Raw genomic sequence first — 18,545 nt, forward strand, 5'->3', positions numbered from 1 at the left:
AAAAACTACCCCTGCAAAAGAACCTGAATTTAATTTGAGCAGACTGTGGAGCAAGTTTCCCCCAGAGCTTTGTTAAAACAACATCGAATTCAGCCACCAATCAGGGCAGCCTAATATCTCAGTGTGATCCCAATAGACACAGATGAATTAAAACAGAGATTAGGCAAAGAAATGGCAAAAAGAACCCCACTAAAGCTAATGTCAGTGCCGATGATTGTGAAATGCTAAATGCCACACCCTGTGTGTGGTGGTATCAAAGGCTTCGAATTTTATGGATGGATTATATTTCACTATAATAGTCCAGTTAAGTCACTAAAGCAAATGGACAGACAACTACAAGAAGCTCTGTTGGTGGGGGGTATATGGATTCGCTACAATATGCTATCTAAAATATGTTGTTTTTTTAAAGCAACAAAAAAATTGTACATATCAAGAGAAACAAAAATTTGATGCATCCAAGGGGAGAAAAAAACCTAAGAAACAAAAACTGGTTTCAATGGGCCCAACAGTTGCAATGAACAGGCAAAGATTTCAAAGCAGCCATTAAAAAGATGTCCAAAGAACTAGGGGAAACTACGCTTTCAAAAAAAAGCAAAAGAAAGTTTAATGGCAATGTTCTATCAAAGAGAGATTATTAGTGAAAAAAAAAACGTAGTTTAAAAAAATGAAATTTCTGGAGTCCAAAAGTATAGTAACTGAAAAGAAAAGTAAACTTGTGGAGTTCAAGGGTAGATCTGAATTGACAGACGGTAAAATCACATTTAATAAGGATTATGTAATACAGACTGACACAAAAGAAAATTCCCAGACTTTCAAGATATTAACCTACAGATCCAAGAAGATCAATAAACTCCAAAAAGTACAAATACAAAAATATCCACAAGTAGGCATGTCATCAGAAAACTGTTGAAAGCCAATGACGAAGAAAAATCTTCAAAACAAGAGGAAAATGTGTCATGTATAAAGCCACCAGTAGGTTTAACAGTGGATGCATCACAACGAATAATGAAGGCTAGGAGAGGAAGATAACAGGATGATATATTCAAAATTGTGAAAAAAAAAAGTCGAGCAATCATTTTATATTCAGCAAAATTATATTTCGAAACATAGAGTAAAATAAAACATTCTCGGATGAACAAAACCAAAAGAACATATTGCTTGGAGAACTAACTTAAAAGCAAATCTAAAGGAAGTTTTCAGAATTAAAGCATATGACCCCAGACAGTACTCGAATCTAAACTATATGAAAATTATCTTAACAAATTACCCAGGGATTGCACTCTTGGAGACAGAGTCAGGAGAACTGAAAGCCTTTTACTTATAGAAACTTGTACATGAATGTTTACAGCAGTTTTATTTATAACTGCCAAAAACAGGAATTGTTTTTAATGTTCTTCAGCGGGTGAATGATTTAATTAACTGCGGAACCTCCATACCATGGAATACTCTTGAGTAATTTTTAAAACATCAAGCTACTAATCAATACGACAACATGGATGACCCGCGAGAACATTAAGCTTAGTGAAAAAAGTCAATCACAAAAGGACACATATTGCATAATTTCACTTATATAATGTTTGCTAGAGAACATAATTATAGAGATGGGAATGACTGTTGGTGGGAAGTGGGGTGAAATGGATGTGGTTATAACATGAGGGAGTCTTATGATGATAGTACAGTTAGGAATTCTGATTGATGATGGTTATACTAAACTATATATATATATATAAAATCGCACAAAGCTACACACACACACACACACACACACACACAAAGTTCATGTATGACTGTTGAGATCCAAATAACCTTTACATTTTGAATCGAGGTAATTTCCTGGTTTTGATACTATACGATAGTATGCCAGATGATAAAATTGGTGAAGACCAGATGAAGAATGTGAAAGACCTTACTGTACATATTTTTGTAACTTCCTGTAAATCTACAATTATTTTTAAATAAAGTTTTTAAAATTCGTATTTATATCAAAACATAATACTACGTTTATGTGAATGTCAGTTTTTGTGATGTGGTGAATAAATTATATATTTGCCAGTTATGAAAACCTTGGTTTACGATCCGGTCCTGCAGATTCTTATTTCGTGATGTCATCCTGGGAATAAGTGTCACTGTAAAGTGTCACTATGTTCCTGGAGCAACAGAAACGGAGGCAAAAAGTTGCTATAGCATTTATATTATTTTTTAAAACTACGTATTATTTTGGAAAAATAAAATACTATGTGGAAGTCAAATATGTTAAGTGGGAGTAACCTGCAGAAACTATTTGATATGAGTATGCAGCTGCTGGCAAACAGAATCTTAGGGTTCTGATGTCCTACAGAACATTCTGCATTGATGAAGAAGTTCTATATTTTCACTGTCCAATATATAGGCACTAGCCACCTATGATTATTGGGCACTTGAAATGTGACTAGTAGGACGAGGGACATAACTTCGAATTAAATTAAATTAAATTAAATTAAAATTAAATTAATTACCATTTCAACTACCTGAAGCTAGTGGCTACCATCTTTGATAGGATGAATCTTTAGGTTCTAGAGTGAAAACCATTAACTTTGTGGAAACAATCCTTTTAATGTAGCACATATGATATACGGCTTCCAATTTACAGTCTTAATTTTATTACTTCTTATCTGTGTAATCCCGATTAGGTCATAATCTCTTTGGTGTTGTTTATCTATCTTTGAAATGAAAGTATTAGAACACTTTAAGTTCCCGTGTTTCTATATATCATCTCGCTTTCCACTGTTACGATTTTATTTAAAATATTTATGTCTGCCTGTACTCCCTGGTGTATCATTTCCCCTCATCTCATTCGGTTCATATAGATAATACTTTTCAACACATATCAGACTGCAGCCCGAGGGACTGGAGAACAAGGCTCTCTCATCTTGTGCTCTGTTAGAAGTGATGCTTTTCTAAACCAATTGCTTGAATGATGGAGGTGTAAATGTGCTTTCTCTCACTGAGCCACCATCTTCTAGGAGGCTGACAGGTAGTGGGTGGCGATGAATTGACAAGACAAGACAGGTTTGCTGTGCATAGCTCAAGTGATGGGATTATATAAAGGAAAACATTTAAAAAATCAAATTAGTGTCAGTGCTATGGCTCTTTCAAACTAGAGGAGCAATTGCTTAACCTTACCTGTTTTACCGGAGATTTAACAAAGTAACAACGCCGGCATTCTTTGCTGGCAGAGATGAAGACAGGTTTTATTCGATCTGGCAGGATGTCTGCTTTACTGAGAAAGTTTCTTGGGATTCAGTTCAATTAAATTAATAAATATGTGCTGATGTTGAATCAGAGGCTATGAACTACCAGGGAACGATGTGAATGAGGTACTATTTCTATCTGTAAGAAGTTTCCAGGCGAGTGAGGAACGAACGACCAAATAAAACAAATAGTTTTATTTGGCAACTTTTTAACTTTGTAAATTGATCCTTTGCTTTTGTGTATTACAGAACTACTAGCTTGGGCACTTGCTAATAAGGTGTTGTATGAGTGTGATCTTACTGTCTTTTAGATAGTGACACAGCTTCTTCCCCAAACTGGTAAATATTTACTTCAGGAACATATGGGCATTGCTATGTTAGTTAGCGACCTAACTTTGTCCACAGAAGAATTCTGTGTCCTTATCTACATTGATCTACTCTTCTTCAAATTCTGCTTTTCCTGTGCTACTTTTATTTTTTCGTCATCCATTTATAAAATATTAAGTACCAACTACAATGAGGCTCTACTTTAGGTGTTAGTTATACACATACAAAACAGGAAAAGACTTGTTAAAGGGGATTGCTTTTTAGTAGGGGAAGAGGCAGGAGCCAGGAGGACAAAAATATTTTTTCTCCAAACTCCTGAATTTCTTATCCTGTGCCTGCTGTTATTCTTGGTAGCTTCAGAAGCTATTCTTCGGCCAGTTCCCATTTCTATTTTCAGTACTTTGTTATTTATCCCTTTATGGGTGATTCTTTTATCTCTCCATTTTAATCACTGTAGTTCTTAATCATAGTGAGCAGGTCTCCCTAGGGGAAAGGGACGTAAGTCGAGAGAGGCACATGTACATACTGATGTTAATTTGAGTTAAAACATCGTTAGAGGAGGCATGAAGTTTCATAAAGCTAACCTGGGAACTTTTAGCCACAGTTACTGTGCCCTTTTATCAAGCTTGGCACGCTGCCCTCAGTGCAGCGAGGGCCACTGAGCATCTTCTAAGTGCAAATGTCATATCCCGTTCATTAAAATCGTTACACAATAATATGACTTTCCACCCTATACTTAATTTTCACAAATGGTGGTACAAATGAACCACTGCACATAATGTGCTCATGTGATAGGTTTAAACATTTTATGTTTAAGAAATTCATTTTCAAATGTCGACTGCTGAACAAAAGCCATGTGATTGTTTAAGAGACTGTTAGCGTGGTATTCGGAGACATTTGAGTTTGTGACTTTTATTCTAACTATAGCTCTGAGTTCAAGAATGTACTTGTGCCGGGGTTTTGTTTTTTAACGTGGGAGGCTACAGATGGCAAATGAGGAGTAAGTTCCTGTGTTCTGTGCCTTCCCCCACTCTGAAGCCACATGGAGCGGTGATGAGGTACACAGCGTACCTCGGATCTTGTATGTGCTAAAACGGATCTAGCCTTGTAGATTGAGTTTGGACGGCTTATTTGAGCATCCTGGAGATATGATATGACTCTATCTCATACCGTTATTTCCTAGAGCAGCTGAGAATTTTTTTTTTAAGTTTTAAGAACTTTGTACCACTATCTCTTATGAAGAATGATGCTTCTTTACGTCATGTATTCCGACTGCACGGACTTTCCCGTGAACAGCTTAGATGATTTGCTATGAAAACCATACACCATTTAGGGCAAATTTCAGTGGAAAGACACCAGCATGATAAGAAGAGTGAGGATGGAGAAGAAAAATATAATCCCTGATTAAACCGATCATCTCCTGGGATTCAAACATTAAAATATATGTCGGAGAGTAGAATTTCCAAGGAAGTATGAAAGCTTATCTCTTAGAAGTCAGGCACATTAAATCAGTTTAGATACAAAAAAAAAAGAGAGAGAATTATTGCATTCCCCCCGGTTACTGCTATCTGCTCTGGAGAAGGCTGAGACAACAGAGTTTGCGCAAATACCACAGAGGAGACTTATAGGTTCTGTGGATTATGCCATTAGTTCAAAACACCGAGACAAAAGGCTTTGCCGTAATATTGGAGAGCCGTGGGGCTGTAGTAGTGAAAAGCCAAAAACAAAGGAAACGTTAAAAACATTAAGCATGAGCTCTGTTCCGAGTCACACAGTGATATTATTAGACTATGTTGGCGGGAATTATAACCCAGTGCTAAAGTGATGTGAGAATTAGGACCAACACTGAAACCTTGATGATGTACGGAGTACCTGCCCTTCTCTCAGGTTTAAGAGGACGTGTGTAGTAGACACCTCTGAACTTACTACAACTGAAAGTAGCAGGAACCTTGAAGCAGTACTGGCTCTCAGGAAGACTTCGGAAGATATGATTTCTAATTAAAGAAATGATATATACAAAGGATTTGTGCATAAGAATAATAGCAAACACATATTTTTCTATATTTCCAGGTGTTATATTACATGCTTTCAATATTTTAACTGTTTTAATGCTTGAGACAACTCTATGAAGTAGGTACTATTAAAACTCACTTCACTTATTATGAAAGATAAAGCACAGAGAGATTAAGTAACCTGGCAAAAGTCACACAGCTAATCAGTGGTGGAGCTAGAATATAAACTCAGGATGCCTAGCCCCAGAGTTCATGCTTTTAATCACTAGAGGAGTGGAAAGTCAGCAAGCCAGAGGATAATGATATGCTATTATTGATCTTGTTCATACTCGCTTTTCCCACTCGATTAGAAATGACAGCTGGGAAGAGTCTGCATTTACTTCGGAAAAGATCGGTACTCTTTTAGTGTGCTGTTCTAGCAAAAGTTGAATTCCATTTTAATGATATTAATGTGGCATGAAAAATATAATCTGTCATGACGGATCATGACACTCACCACCTGTCCTTTGATGACATGTAACATAATGGATGAGTCAGTAGAGAAATGATTTCTCAATTTGAGAAGACACATGATATACTAAAGTGAGCTGATGAGGAAGAAAGAAGTTTAAAAACTACTTTTAAGTCTGTCCTAAAATGTAATATCAAGGAGAGAAGTTATTTGGACTTTGTTGAAAACGTATTCTTAAACTGGATATAATTTGGAGGCACACGTCAAATCACGTAAACAGGATATTTCTGAAGAGGTTAATAAAACTTCCTAATTACCTTTGATATTTAAGTATCAGCTACAAAGACACACACAGAGACTGAAACCTCTAGAAAAGACATCAAAAGTTACTCTGCAGTGTCCACAGCTTTTGGATACAACACTTATAAAAGTGGTTTTCTTTCTCCTTTCTTGCAAAACATTGATTGCAACTGTCACCAGGCAAGCAATCGAAAGTCCTTAAAGTTTCTCAGTACCTAAACTATGTCATGAGCTATGCTTGCTTACGGGAAAGGAAAAAGATTCTCGACCACAAAGACCATGGTGCCCAGTGCAAAACCAAGATGGCGATGGGGCATCGTGTGCGGAAAGAACTGGAAAGGGCTGAGTGCAACAGAAGAAGAACCATCCATTCCTGGAAGAGTTCAATCACTCCACGCCACAGTCTATAAAGACAAAAGGCTGTATTCCCAGTTGAGAGAGAGGTGCTTTCAGAGCATGAGCTCACCCTTCTCCATTCCTTGATGAAAGAATATAGTTTCTGCTTTGATTGACCTTTATGCATGAAAGGCATTGACATCCTAGACAGGGGGAATTTGGGGCAAGAAGTTGGTTTTTAGAAAGCCCTATCAGGCAATCCCAACTCCCGAACCTGCCTCTCTGGATTCAGCCCCAACGTCTACATGCTGTTTGGTGTGAATTCCAGGCTTCGCAGGTAGGGAACATTATTTGAGTTAGGTCATGTGGCATCTGCATGCCCGCAAATCATAAAAACGTCCTTGCAGGCAGCTAAAAGCAAATCCAGAACAAAAGATCTAAGGTATACAGAATAAGGCATCGACTACCATTCTGATAGAGAGGCCCCTGGGCCGCATCCTAAAACACTGGAAGTTATTCAGTTATCATCCATTAACTAAAAAAAAAAAAAAAACAATTTTTTTTTTCTGTTTCATAGCCTACCCTCAATATAAATTGGAAGACGGAAAAACATGGCTCATGAATGGCTCCCTAAATTATAATATAATCCTCCAGTTAGTTTTGCCGAAGAACAAGGAAATGGGACAAAATTCCTTGTGTGCTGATTTTATAGCTCTATATCAAAATAAGGACCTCTACTAGCAATGCAAATCAAAGTCCACTATTGTCATCCCTAAGAAAAGGAGTCTATCTTGCCAATATTAGACTCTCCAGCTGAAGATCCTTTAGATTTGCTTCTATTCGTTGGCTGAGAGCATCCCTGCCAATCCAGGTCCTCCCACTACCCCCTCGTCCACCAGTACCCTTCCCTCATCCTAGTCGGGAACCCTGAGTCTCGTCCTGTATTATGTCCAGCTTTATCTGAACTTTCCACCCCAGGGCCCACTGCCCCTCCCCGTGATGTGCCCCAATGCCCAGAACTGTCCTGACCCCGACCCACTCAGGCCAATAAGTACTACAAGTAGAACCAACCGTCAGCCCGAGCCGATGTTCCCACCAAGGAAGGTTTCCAGCGGGAAGGGGGCCTGGTTGAGACTCACATCCTTTTACCATATAATTGGAAGGGAAACACCAAGGGACTGAGGGAAAACTCAGAAGGATTCTTAAACTTTATTAGGAGTATTTTTCAAACCCACAATTTGACTCGGGATGGCATTCAGCCTTCCTAAACATTCTCCTCACCGGGGAAGAAAAGGCCACCATCTTTACAAAAGCTACGGGGGAACCAGACAAGGCAAATAGAGATGATGCAGGATGTCATATGAGGCAGCAGGGAATTTAGCAATCTCCAACACTGCATAGAGTTAGGATCCTGCTGCTAATGCTGGGGAAGAAAGACTATCGTACTGCCATAACTTGATTTCGAAAGGATTAAAAGCTGTAGGGAAGAGGCCTATATATTGGAATAAGATCAAAGACATTATTCAAGGTCCCCAAGAAAACCTGTTCACCTTCTTAGAAAAGTTTAGGGAATATTTAAGACAAAATACTACTTTGGATTTAGAGTCTCCCAAAGGTAATACAATCTTAAGGTCCTATTTCATCTCTCGAAGGGGCCCCTGACACCTGGCACAAACTACAAAAGCTTTAGATAGAACTTCCACATGTAGGTTGGTACATGTAGCCGATAAAGTGTTCAAAAACTGAGATTTAGGGGACGAGAAGAAAGAGGATAAAGTTCCAAAGACAAGCCACTCCACTGGTGGTTGCCCTCCAGTGCTAGTGGGGAAAACTAGAAAAATATGTCTCATCAGAGATTCATGCCACCTGTTGAAGGCCCCAGCCTCCAACCCAAGAAAACTTGGTCCGAGAAATTGGTGCCTAATCCGTGTGCCACGTGTGTGAAGGAAGGCCATTGGAAAGGGGACTGTCCTTCCCACCCCCACAATAGAGATGATGGGTTGGCCCCACAGGGCCCTCAATTAAAAAACTGCTGATGGCCCAGACAGATGAAGACTTATAGGGCCCAGGGGTTCTTCTTTTGGATCATGAAAAAAAAAAAAAAAATTCAAATAACCTCTGAGGAGCCCTGGGTGACACTGGACATATAGGGGGTAAAGCTGTCGACTTTAATCAACACAGGAGCCACACACTCAGTTTTGAACACCAGACCAGGCAAACATACCGACAGAAAATGTAACATGATAGGAGTATCGGGGAACTCAGAAAGCAAACAGTTTATTGAATCTATTTGTTGTAAATTGGATAGCAAGGAACTAACTCATTCATTTTTATACATCCCAGAATGTCCTCTGCCTCTATTAGGGAGGGGTTTGTTATATAAACTAGGAGTGACCATCTATCTGAATGAAAATATAATGAGAGTGAATGTCCCTTTTGAAAAAGGGTAAAATCGGTCATGCTCCTAGCTAATAGGGAACAAAAAGATACCTCAGTAAGTAAGACAGTTGAATTACTGGGGTTAAATCCTCATATATGGAATCAAGGGACAATAGGACAAGCCAAAGTGGCCAGCCTGATAATTGTCTGATTAAAGCCAGGTCACAGCTGTCCTCACAAAGAACAATATCCCCTGCACCAAGAGGCCTTACAAGGACTAGCCCTGAGAATACAAGAGCTCATCGATCAGGGGCCCATAAGACCTTGCCAATCAGCCTATAACACTCTCATCCTCCCGATAAAGAAATCTGATAGAGAATATTGGATAGTACAGGATTTAAGAGCAATAAACGAGGCCACTAGAGACATCTACCTGGTGGTCCCCAATCCTTACACCCTACTAGCTGCCCTACCACCATCCAACAGAACTTGGTACTTCGTCCTAAATCTGAACGACACCTTCTTTTGTATTGCGTTGCCCCCAGAATCCCAAGAGACCTTTGACTTTGAATGACAAGACCACAAAACTCAACAAAAACAGTTCTGCTGGATGGTCTTGCCCCGAGGGCTTAAAAACTCCTCTACCCTGAAGAAGCTCTGCCCAAATATTTAAGGGACGACCTACACTTGAAGGAAGGTATACTCCTTCAGCATGTAGATGACATATTGATGGCTAGCCCTTCTAAAGAATTATCAGACAGGAATACTACAACCATCCTAAACCACTTGGCTGATATGGGATACAGAGTTTCAAAGGAAAAGGTTCAGATATTCCTAGACGAAAGGCATTTACCTGGGATTTATCATAACTGAGGGACAGAGAAGCTCACCTTAGGAGAGGAAGGAAGCTATCTGCAGCCTCATTTCTGCACAAGAAGGGAACCCGGAGGGCTCTTGTGGATGGCCGGATTCTGTTGTATTTAATTTTGGATTACTAGCCAAGCCTCTCTATGAAGGACTAAAAAGGAAGGGTGATGAACCATTTGAATGGAATTCAGAATGTGAAAGGGCTTCTGAGAACTTGAGGGACAACCGCTTCAAGCCCCAGCCTGCAGGTCCCAGATTTAGCAAAGCCTTTTGATGGCTATAAACATGAAAGACAGGAAATAGCACTTGGGGCCTCAACTCAGAGCTCAGACCTCTGAGCCAGATAATTGCTTATTTTTGTAAACAATCACATCAGACGGCCAAAGGATGACCTCTTTGCCTTGGAGTGGTGCCATAGCCATTCTCTTAAAAGGCAGAAAAACTGACTTTTGAACATCCTGAAACCATCTGGACCCCACACAAGGTTCAAGCCCTGTTAAACTCCACAGGGACAGAATGGTTGTTGCCTGGGAGATTAACCCAGGCCATGCTCCTGGACAACCCGGTTGTCAACATAAAAACATGCCATACTTTAAACCCAGTCATTCTACACCCAGTTGAGGTGGGAAATCTGAACTATAACTGTGTAGAAACAGTAGATAACAACACACTCTAGCTAGCCAGACCTGGAAAATGAACCCTGTCCAAAAGAGGAGAAAGAAGTTTTATGAAAAAAGGTAAAAGATTAGCAATTGTCACCCTAAATAAAACCATAAAAAAAGAAGGCCCTACTCCCTCGTTCCTCCACTCAAAAGGCTGAGTTAATAGCCTGCACTAGGGCCATAGAATTGGGAGAAGGAAAGACTCTGAATATCTATACTGACTACCTGTACGCTTTCTCCATTCTACATGCCCACGGGGCCACCTGGAAGGAAAGAGGCATGTTAACTGCAGAAAACAAAAAGGTTAAATATGGCCCCACCATACTCAAGCTCTTGCAAGCTGTTCAGCTGCCCGAAAAGATTGCTGGCGTCCACTGTAAGGGATACCCAAAGCAAGATGCTGAAATAATAAAGGGAAATAATAAGGCAGCCAGAAGAGCTGCTCGAAACCAAGTTATCCAGCAATTGCCCTTTTTACCTGGAAAGCCTAACCCAGAAAATTACTCCCCATTATATACACAGGAGGAACTTGATAAGGTAGAAAGATGGGGCTTTAAACGAGATCCTATCGATTGTGAGTGGCTCACCAACCACAATGGGCAATATTTCTTTCCTAAAACCACAGCTCTACATGCCCTCAGGGAGGCCCATCAAAGAGCTCACTACGGAAGGGAAGCCTTATACAATGGGGTAAAAAAATACCATGGTGCCTCCAGGTGTAAGAGCTCTAATTAACCAGGTAATAGAAGTTTGCCTAAACTGCAATGCCAATGATCTCAACACTCTGCTTCTCCTGATCTCCCGAATGAGGCAATGAGGCAAATGAGAACATAGCTTGGGGAGGACTGGCAAGTGGACTTCACCATCATGCCTAGAGCACTAGGCAATTTTAGATACCTCTTAGCACCAGTTGGGTAGAAGCCTTCCCCACCAGGACCGAGACATCAACAGAGTGATAAAGGCCCTACTGAAGAAAATAATTTCTAGGTTCTGGCTTCCCAAACCTATACAGAGTTAACAATGGGTCAGCATTTCTTTCTCAGACTACAAAAGGTGTTACCAAAACTTTAAGAGTCCAGTGGGTGTTACACTGTGCTTGTAGACCTCAAGCATCAGGAAAAGACCCTTAGAGAACGGTATCCATATTATGCCAGGAAAACAAGAGAATTGGGTAAGGCTCCTTCTAGCAGCCATACGCCTAGCTCCAAAAGAAAAGCTAAAATGAAGCGCCTTCGAGTTAATGTATGACAGGCCAATGCCTCATGTCCAGAAACAGGGACCACACTCAACCCCCATGAACTAGAGCAAGTTAAATACGCCCTCCAAATAGGGGAAACCATGAGGCCTTTTTTGCCTACAGATACGGGTAAGTCTGGCTCCCACAGATTTAAGCCTCCATCCCTTCCAGCTGGGAGACTAGGTATATCTCGAGACATGGAAAAGTGGGAGTCCTCAGGACCAGCTTACATCAAAATGGGAGGGACCCTACCTAGTAGTTTTCATGCCTCATTCTGCTCTAAAGTTACAGGGGCTCATATCATGGATACATAACACCTGGATAAAACAAGCTACTGGACCAGAATTGATGGACAGTCCTCAAGCCCCTAAGCCCCCATAACACTCCTGTGAACCAGTAACTGAACTGTTTCGTAGGACATCACATATGGTAAGTAATGAATCATAAGTCTGCTCTGATCCTGGGCTTTTGCCTTCTAATAGGGGCTCTTGTAATTTGTATTCTTTCCCTCACGTGCTCTTCTGCGAACGCCTGTAGCTGCTTGTTTTAACTTCACTTATTCCTCCAACTAATTTTGAGCAAGTCCTCTATCAAGTTATGACTATGCTCCTAACGACACTCTCCCGTTTGGCAATTCCCCACCTGTACTCTCTGGCAAACCAATGTCCTTTATATCGTCCAGGATATTCAGAAAGGATGAAATTTTCCTGACTGTTGGGTCTGCCATCAACAACCCAAACTAAGCAGGGAAACTCTCACATACCTAATGGGGATCCTTTTACCAGAAGAGGAAATAACCAATTGCATCCCCACCGGGCAGATCCCCAAACCAATAACCTGCTTGTAGCCATACAAGAGGAACCTATTCAATAGAACTTGTTCAAAGCAACAGATTTGTCCTGGTATACCAATACAGACCCTGACTTTAATAACCTGGCCAGAGATTTCGCCTGCTAACCCTGTCATATAACAGACTGCATGGAATGCACTAACTGCTAACCACTAGCAGCCAGTAAAACAGGACTCGGCGATTACTACAAAGTAAGCATTTAAATGAGTTGTGATTTTGAGAAATGAGAAAAACTGGCTAAATAGGCAGCGTGGTACTGCAGGAAACACCACATTTGGAGTTGAAGAACAGCATCTTTTAATTATGAAAAGAGGAGAAGGGAAAGATATTCTTAGTTCTTTTCTTGTGTGTCTTAATGGTGTCTTCTTTAAGAATTTTAATGTAGACTTGCCAAATGAGAGTCAATGTATGACGAATTAAATATTTTGGAACTCCACTATTAATTTCACAAAAATTCTAAGCATCTCACATCTTTGTAAGTAGACTATGGTTTATAGTTTTTTCTCCTGTTATATACCATAATTTTGTCAGCATATGAATATTCCTATATTTCTGTCCTTTCTTTTATTAATATATAAAGTAATATTGACTTAAATACTTCTCTCAGATATGGTGAGAACAGAAGAGTTTATTCAATTATTTTAAGTGACACTTGGTTTTCTTGTATTTCTTTTAGTTACGCCAGAGTCTGGGTTATGGCTTTTACTGAATTCTCTGCCTCTAAATTACTAAATTACCAATGGTTCAAGCAATGTTTGGAAAAGACTTGACTAAAGCTTCAAAACAATGGATGAAGAGGGTTACAAAGCAGGGTAACACTTTATAACACTTTAAAACTAAACATCCCTTTTAAAACATCCTTTTTCTTTATGAGTCTTAAAAGTCTCCCACCACCGAAAAGTTAGAATATGACTCACCTAATATTTGAACCCTGGTGTCTATTACTCTCTAGAGTAAAAATACACTGGACTTTGGTACTATAAATAGACATAATCACAAATGATAATACGGACTTTATTTTTGGGGGGAATGCATTATCCCTTTCCAATAGTTTTAAAGCCTGATATTCTCTCCAAAACTTGTGTTGGCATTATTTTTGGTACAGATTTACCTTAAGTGAGTTTTATACCATTGAAATCTGGCAATACAGAGCTTGAACTATTCTCATTATGTCTTCATATTCTGTTTCCGACTTAGCATAGTAACATTAACACTGCAAATAATCTCTAAGGAAAACTACACATTTTATTTAGTCATTTATTTCACATTTATTTATTGACTATTATATCTATAGCACTGTATTTGTTTGCATTCAAGGTACATAACAATAAATTAAGGCCTCTGCTTTCTAGTGGCTGGCAACTTTGGTGTTGGGAAACAGAAGAGAAGCATTTACTACTAAGAAAGATGTCCGAAAGTGCTGTAATTGCTATGTAAACAAAATTCTGCCAGAGACAGAGATGGGAAAATGATTGCAAGTCTTATAATTGAATAGTACCCCGTAGATTGCTTGGCACTGTCACATGCATTGGTTTGTTTAATCCAAACAACAATCTGATGAGGTAGTAAATGCAAATATTATTTTTAACACTTAACAAGGATGGAAAGTGTTCAAAGTAGCAAGCTCCAGATTGACTCTGATGATTTCTAATAAAAGATTTGTTTTTGCTTTAATGTTACCTATAATAGTTTATAGTTGGTATCTAAATTTAAACAAGGAGAATGCTAATCTTATTTCAATTTAAAATAGTGAATAATAAAATACATTAACCTTTGCTAGGGGAATACTTACAAATAATAATTATATATATATAAAAAAAATAATCCAAAGCAAACCATTCAATCCAGGAAGTGTCAGACAGCACCATGTGCCGCAACAACTGCTTGGTCTAATTTTAAAGAGAAGAAAAAATTGAACACGGAATATCCAGAACAATAATTAGAAAACAATCTGTCCTCGATAGGTTCAACATGTACCCGCCTGCAAGCGAAGAGCTAGATCAGATAATCTCCCAGGATTCCACTATCCCTTCCTCTCTGGTACCAAAGTCAAGCTCTCTAAGTATATGAGGCACCAGGTATGTAACTTTTTTGAGCCCCCTGGGTGCCAGTGAAGCATTATACATACCCTGTAGGAGCTAATGGTCCTCCCTAAGCATCCAATTCACTCTTAGGCAGAAACTTGAGTCCACAGATGAATGAACTAGCGTGTATAAAACCTTTTACGTTTGTTCTCACTAATGAATTGACAATATGCAAAAGAAAAAAATTAAAAAGCAACTGTACAAAATAATGGAAATGGACTAAATTGTTTTAACAAAAAGTTTATAATTTTTTTATAGTCTAGAATTTTTAAAAGTGGCTATGAAAAATGAGTGTTTAGAATGAAAACTGGGAGATGAATATGAAAAACTTGCATTTACTTTCAAAGTTATTTTACATGTAATAACTCATTTGAGTGAAAAAAAAAACATCTTATAATCCAACGAAATAAAGGAAAAGGAGGTTTGAGGGCTGGGTCAAAAAGGTAAAGGGACAAAGAAGTACCAATTAGTAATTATGAAACAGTCACAGGGGTTTTGAGTGTGGCACAGGGTATGTGGTCAGTATTATTGTAACGACTGTGAGCAGCACCAGATGGGCGCTAGAATAATCGGAGGATGACTTTATGAATTGTATAAAAACAAAAAGAAAAAAAGAAAAAAAAGGGAAAGTTTTCGATGAACTGCATGTAGGTTTCAGAGAAACATCTTCAAAGATAAAAATTAAGGGTTAAAATTCATAAATTTGAGAAAACATTATAGGTAGCATGTGACTTTGAGAAAAAAGTGTAAATACAACCCTTGTGAAAAGAAATTGACTTTTAAATTGAAAGAGCGTCAAAGAAAATCATAGTGTTTGAAACTCAAACAGCTGGATTTGTCCTCACAGGATATATGAAATATGATCACTAGAATACAAGATCAAAACTAAGAATGTTTTTATCTTGATCACAGATACGTGTCAAGTGCCTTGAATTGTGATAATTCACAAAGGGATTTATGATGAGAACTCTAGATCTTCATAAGAAATATTTTGTTATAAGCGATGCACATTAGGAAGCATCAGATGCAGTTTCAAGTGAAAATAAACTAATGAGATTATGTTTTATCCATTTTATCTATTAACAAAAACTGTTAAGGAATAAAGAAGTTAATCCACACACAAAGGTTTTAATGTTAATGGTGAGGATTAAAAGTAGATAAAATAATTACTACAAATATTCTGGAAGGAAAGTACATTATAAAACTTGCTTAATTCCTCCATAAAATAAGAATAGTGTTCTAACTTCTCAAGAAATAATATCTTAGATGGTATAAAACATATTAAAGTGTAATCTCTAAGGAAAAAATATATATTATTCATACTTGGGCTTCATTAGAAAAAAAGCTGAAGAAAACAAATCTTTTTCTTTATGAAATTTATACTCTAGTAAGCAGAGAATGGCTTACTAAATTATTTTATTAATAAAAATAATTAGTAAATGATAGATGGTTTGTTCTATTAAAAAAAAAAAGTAGAGCAGAGTAAGAAGGGTGGAGAATCCTGGGGCAGGCATAGATGTGGTTGATAACTGTAGTATAAAACAGGGCAGGTAGGATGGACTCTGCTGAGAAAACAAGATTTAAAAAAGATTGACTTTGTTGAGAAAGTGTGATTTGAGCACTGACTTGAAAGAGATGAAATCTTTTGACAAGTAAATGCCTTCTTACTGATTTATAGTTAGAACTAAAATCTAACGTAGGGTCATGCCTGGTAGTTTTAGAAAGAAAAAATAAGGCTCTGGCTGGTGTAAAGGAGATAAAAGAGGAATAATTCAGAAAGTTAATAGAGGTCTGTTTTAGTCAATTTGGCCTGCCATAACAAAACACCATAGATTGGCTTAAATGACAGAAAGTAGTTTTCTCACAGTTTTGGAGGCTGAAAGGATGCTAGTGGAGCCGCGTTCTGGTAAGGGCTATCTTCCTGGCTTTCAAATGGTCGCCTTCTATTTATACACTCACATTCCAGATAGAAAAAGAGCAAGCTCTCTGATGTCTCTTCTTCTTAGGGCATTAATCCCACCATGAGGGCCCCAGCCTCTTGACCTCATCTAAACCTGATTATCTCCCAAAGGCTCTATTTCAAATAACATCATATTGAGGGGTACAGATTAAATATATGAATTGGGGAGGGAGGTACAATTCAATTCACGGCAGGTACTCTAGGTCATGGTAACGTATTGGCCTTTACTCTGAGTGGAATGGAGAATCATTGCTTAGTTTTGGCCAGAGAAGAGGTAAGAAATATTTCACATCTTGCAGGATCACTGAAGCTTCTATCTTAAGAACAAATTGTAGAGAGTACTAGAACTTGAGACCAACCAAGTGATTTTTGCAACAGCCCAAACTTGACCTGAGAATAGTTTAGACCACAGTTAAGAGATAAAGAAATCTAGATGATAATGAGATTTCCGGATAGATGTGGTAAGTAGGAAAAAAAACGACTTTAGGATTTTTCTAACTGAGCAACTGAAAGAATGAAGACTTGTAAAGCAGGCTTGGAAAACACATAGGAATTAAGTTTTGGAATCTTTAAGGTTTGAGATGCTTATTGAATACACATTTTTACGTTGTCAGCTTTTGCCATATTTAAAATCATTGGCCAGTGAAATCATCAAGAGGTTATTTTTAAATAGAGAAGAGGACCAAAAATTAACACTAAGCAATCTTGAGAAAAATAAAAGGAACCAGAAAAAAATGAGTCAGTTGAAAAATAATGTAATATAGTACTCTGAAAACTGCGAAGAATGGCTATAATGGTATTAAAAATGTCCAACTTGGCTAATGTGCTGCATAAGATATTTTATTGAGAACTGACAGAATATGTATCGGTGTGGACGGTATTGGTGATCTTGAGGACAGTTTTAGTGCAGAAGTGAATTTCAAAGCCCGCTGGTTTTACTTATAGAAATAATTCACTAAGCATAGAAAATGTTAATTTTATGTAAGATATCACGTTTATAAAAATAAAAAATAAAATTAATTTTTCTAATACATAGGCATTAATGCACTCAAAGAAAAAGCAAAACATAGAGGGTAAATTTGGCAATTGAAATATAGAGAGCAATGTTTGAATAATATTGTGTACTGAGTGTAATAAAAACATGCAGACTTGAGACTGGCTCCACCTTCCAACTAGGAGTCATTAGTTATGGGCTACATAAAGTAATTTTGGTTTTAATAACTTATACTCCATATTATTAATCATTAATATTATGACTACCAAATTAGGAATACAAATTTTAAATATTCTGTAGTCACCGAAATTGCCTGTATCTATATGCAGAACCCCAGGTGTTTTTAGAACTATGTCCATAGCATTGAAACAGGACAAGTACAAAGTCCGTACCTTGGCTCCTGGGTACCCCCCTCCATCTCTTCCTGTTGCACTTTTTGGGAGGCTGTCTGTCCTGGGAAATCACAAGTGTCCATATCTCTATTATACTTACTTTAAAAGATATTTCCTAAACCCTGATTTCTGAAAATTGAAGCTTCTGAAATGTTTTAACTCCATCCTTTCTCAAAAACTCAACATGGCTCATATTCCACAATAGTAGTGACATCTTATTGAGCATCCATTAATGCTCAGCCACGGCCTTTGGTATCTACTTCACATAGATGACTGAGTCCATCCTCTTAGCTCAACCCAACATTACAGCCCATGAAGTACAGTGACAGGGAGTACTGAGGGACCTCAGCATGCCCAAAGAGCGAGATGGAAACTAGATCGAGCAAAGGAGTAGACCGTGACATCTTTAGATAGAAAGGAAGTCTTTTTTTTTCCTACCCTACAAGAGGCCATAACTCTATTAA

The sequence above is a fragment of the Rousettus aegyptiacus genome, unplaced genomic scaffold (genome assembly GCF_014176215.1).
Source record: "Rousettus aegyptiacus isolate mRouAeg1 unplaced genomic scaffold, mRouAeg1.p scaffold_m13_p_16, whole genome shotgun sequence".
Classification (NCBI taxonomy): Eukaryota; Metazoa; Chordata; class Mammalia; order Chiroptera; family Pteropodidae; genus Rousettus; species Rousettus aegyptiacus.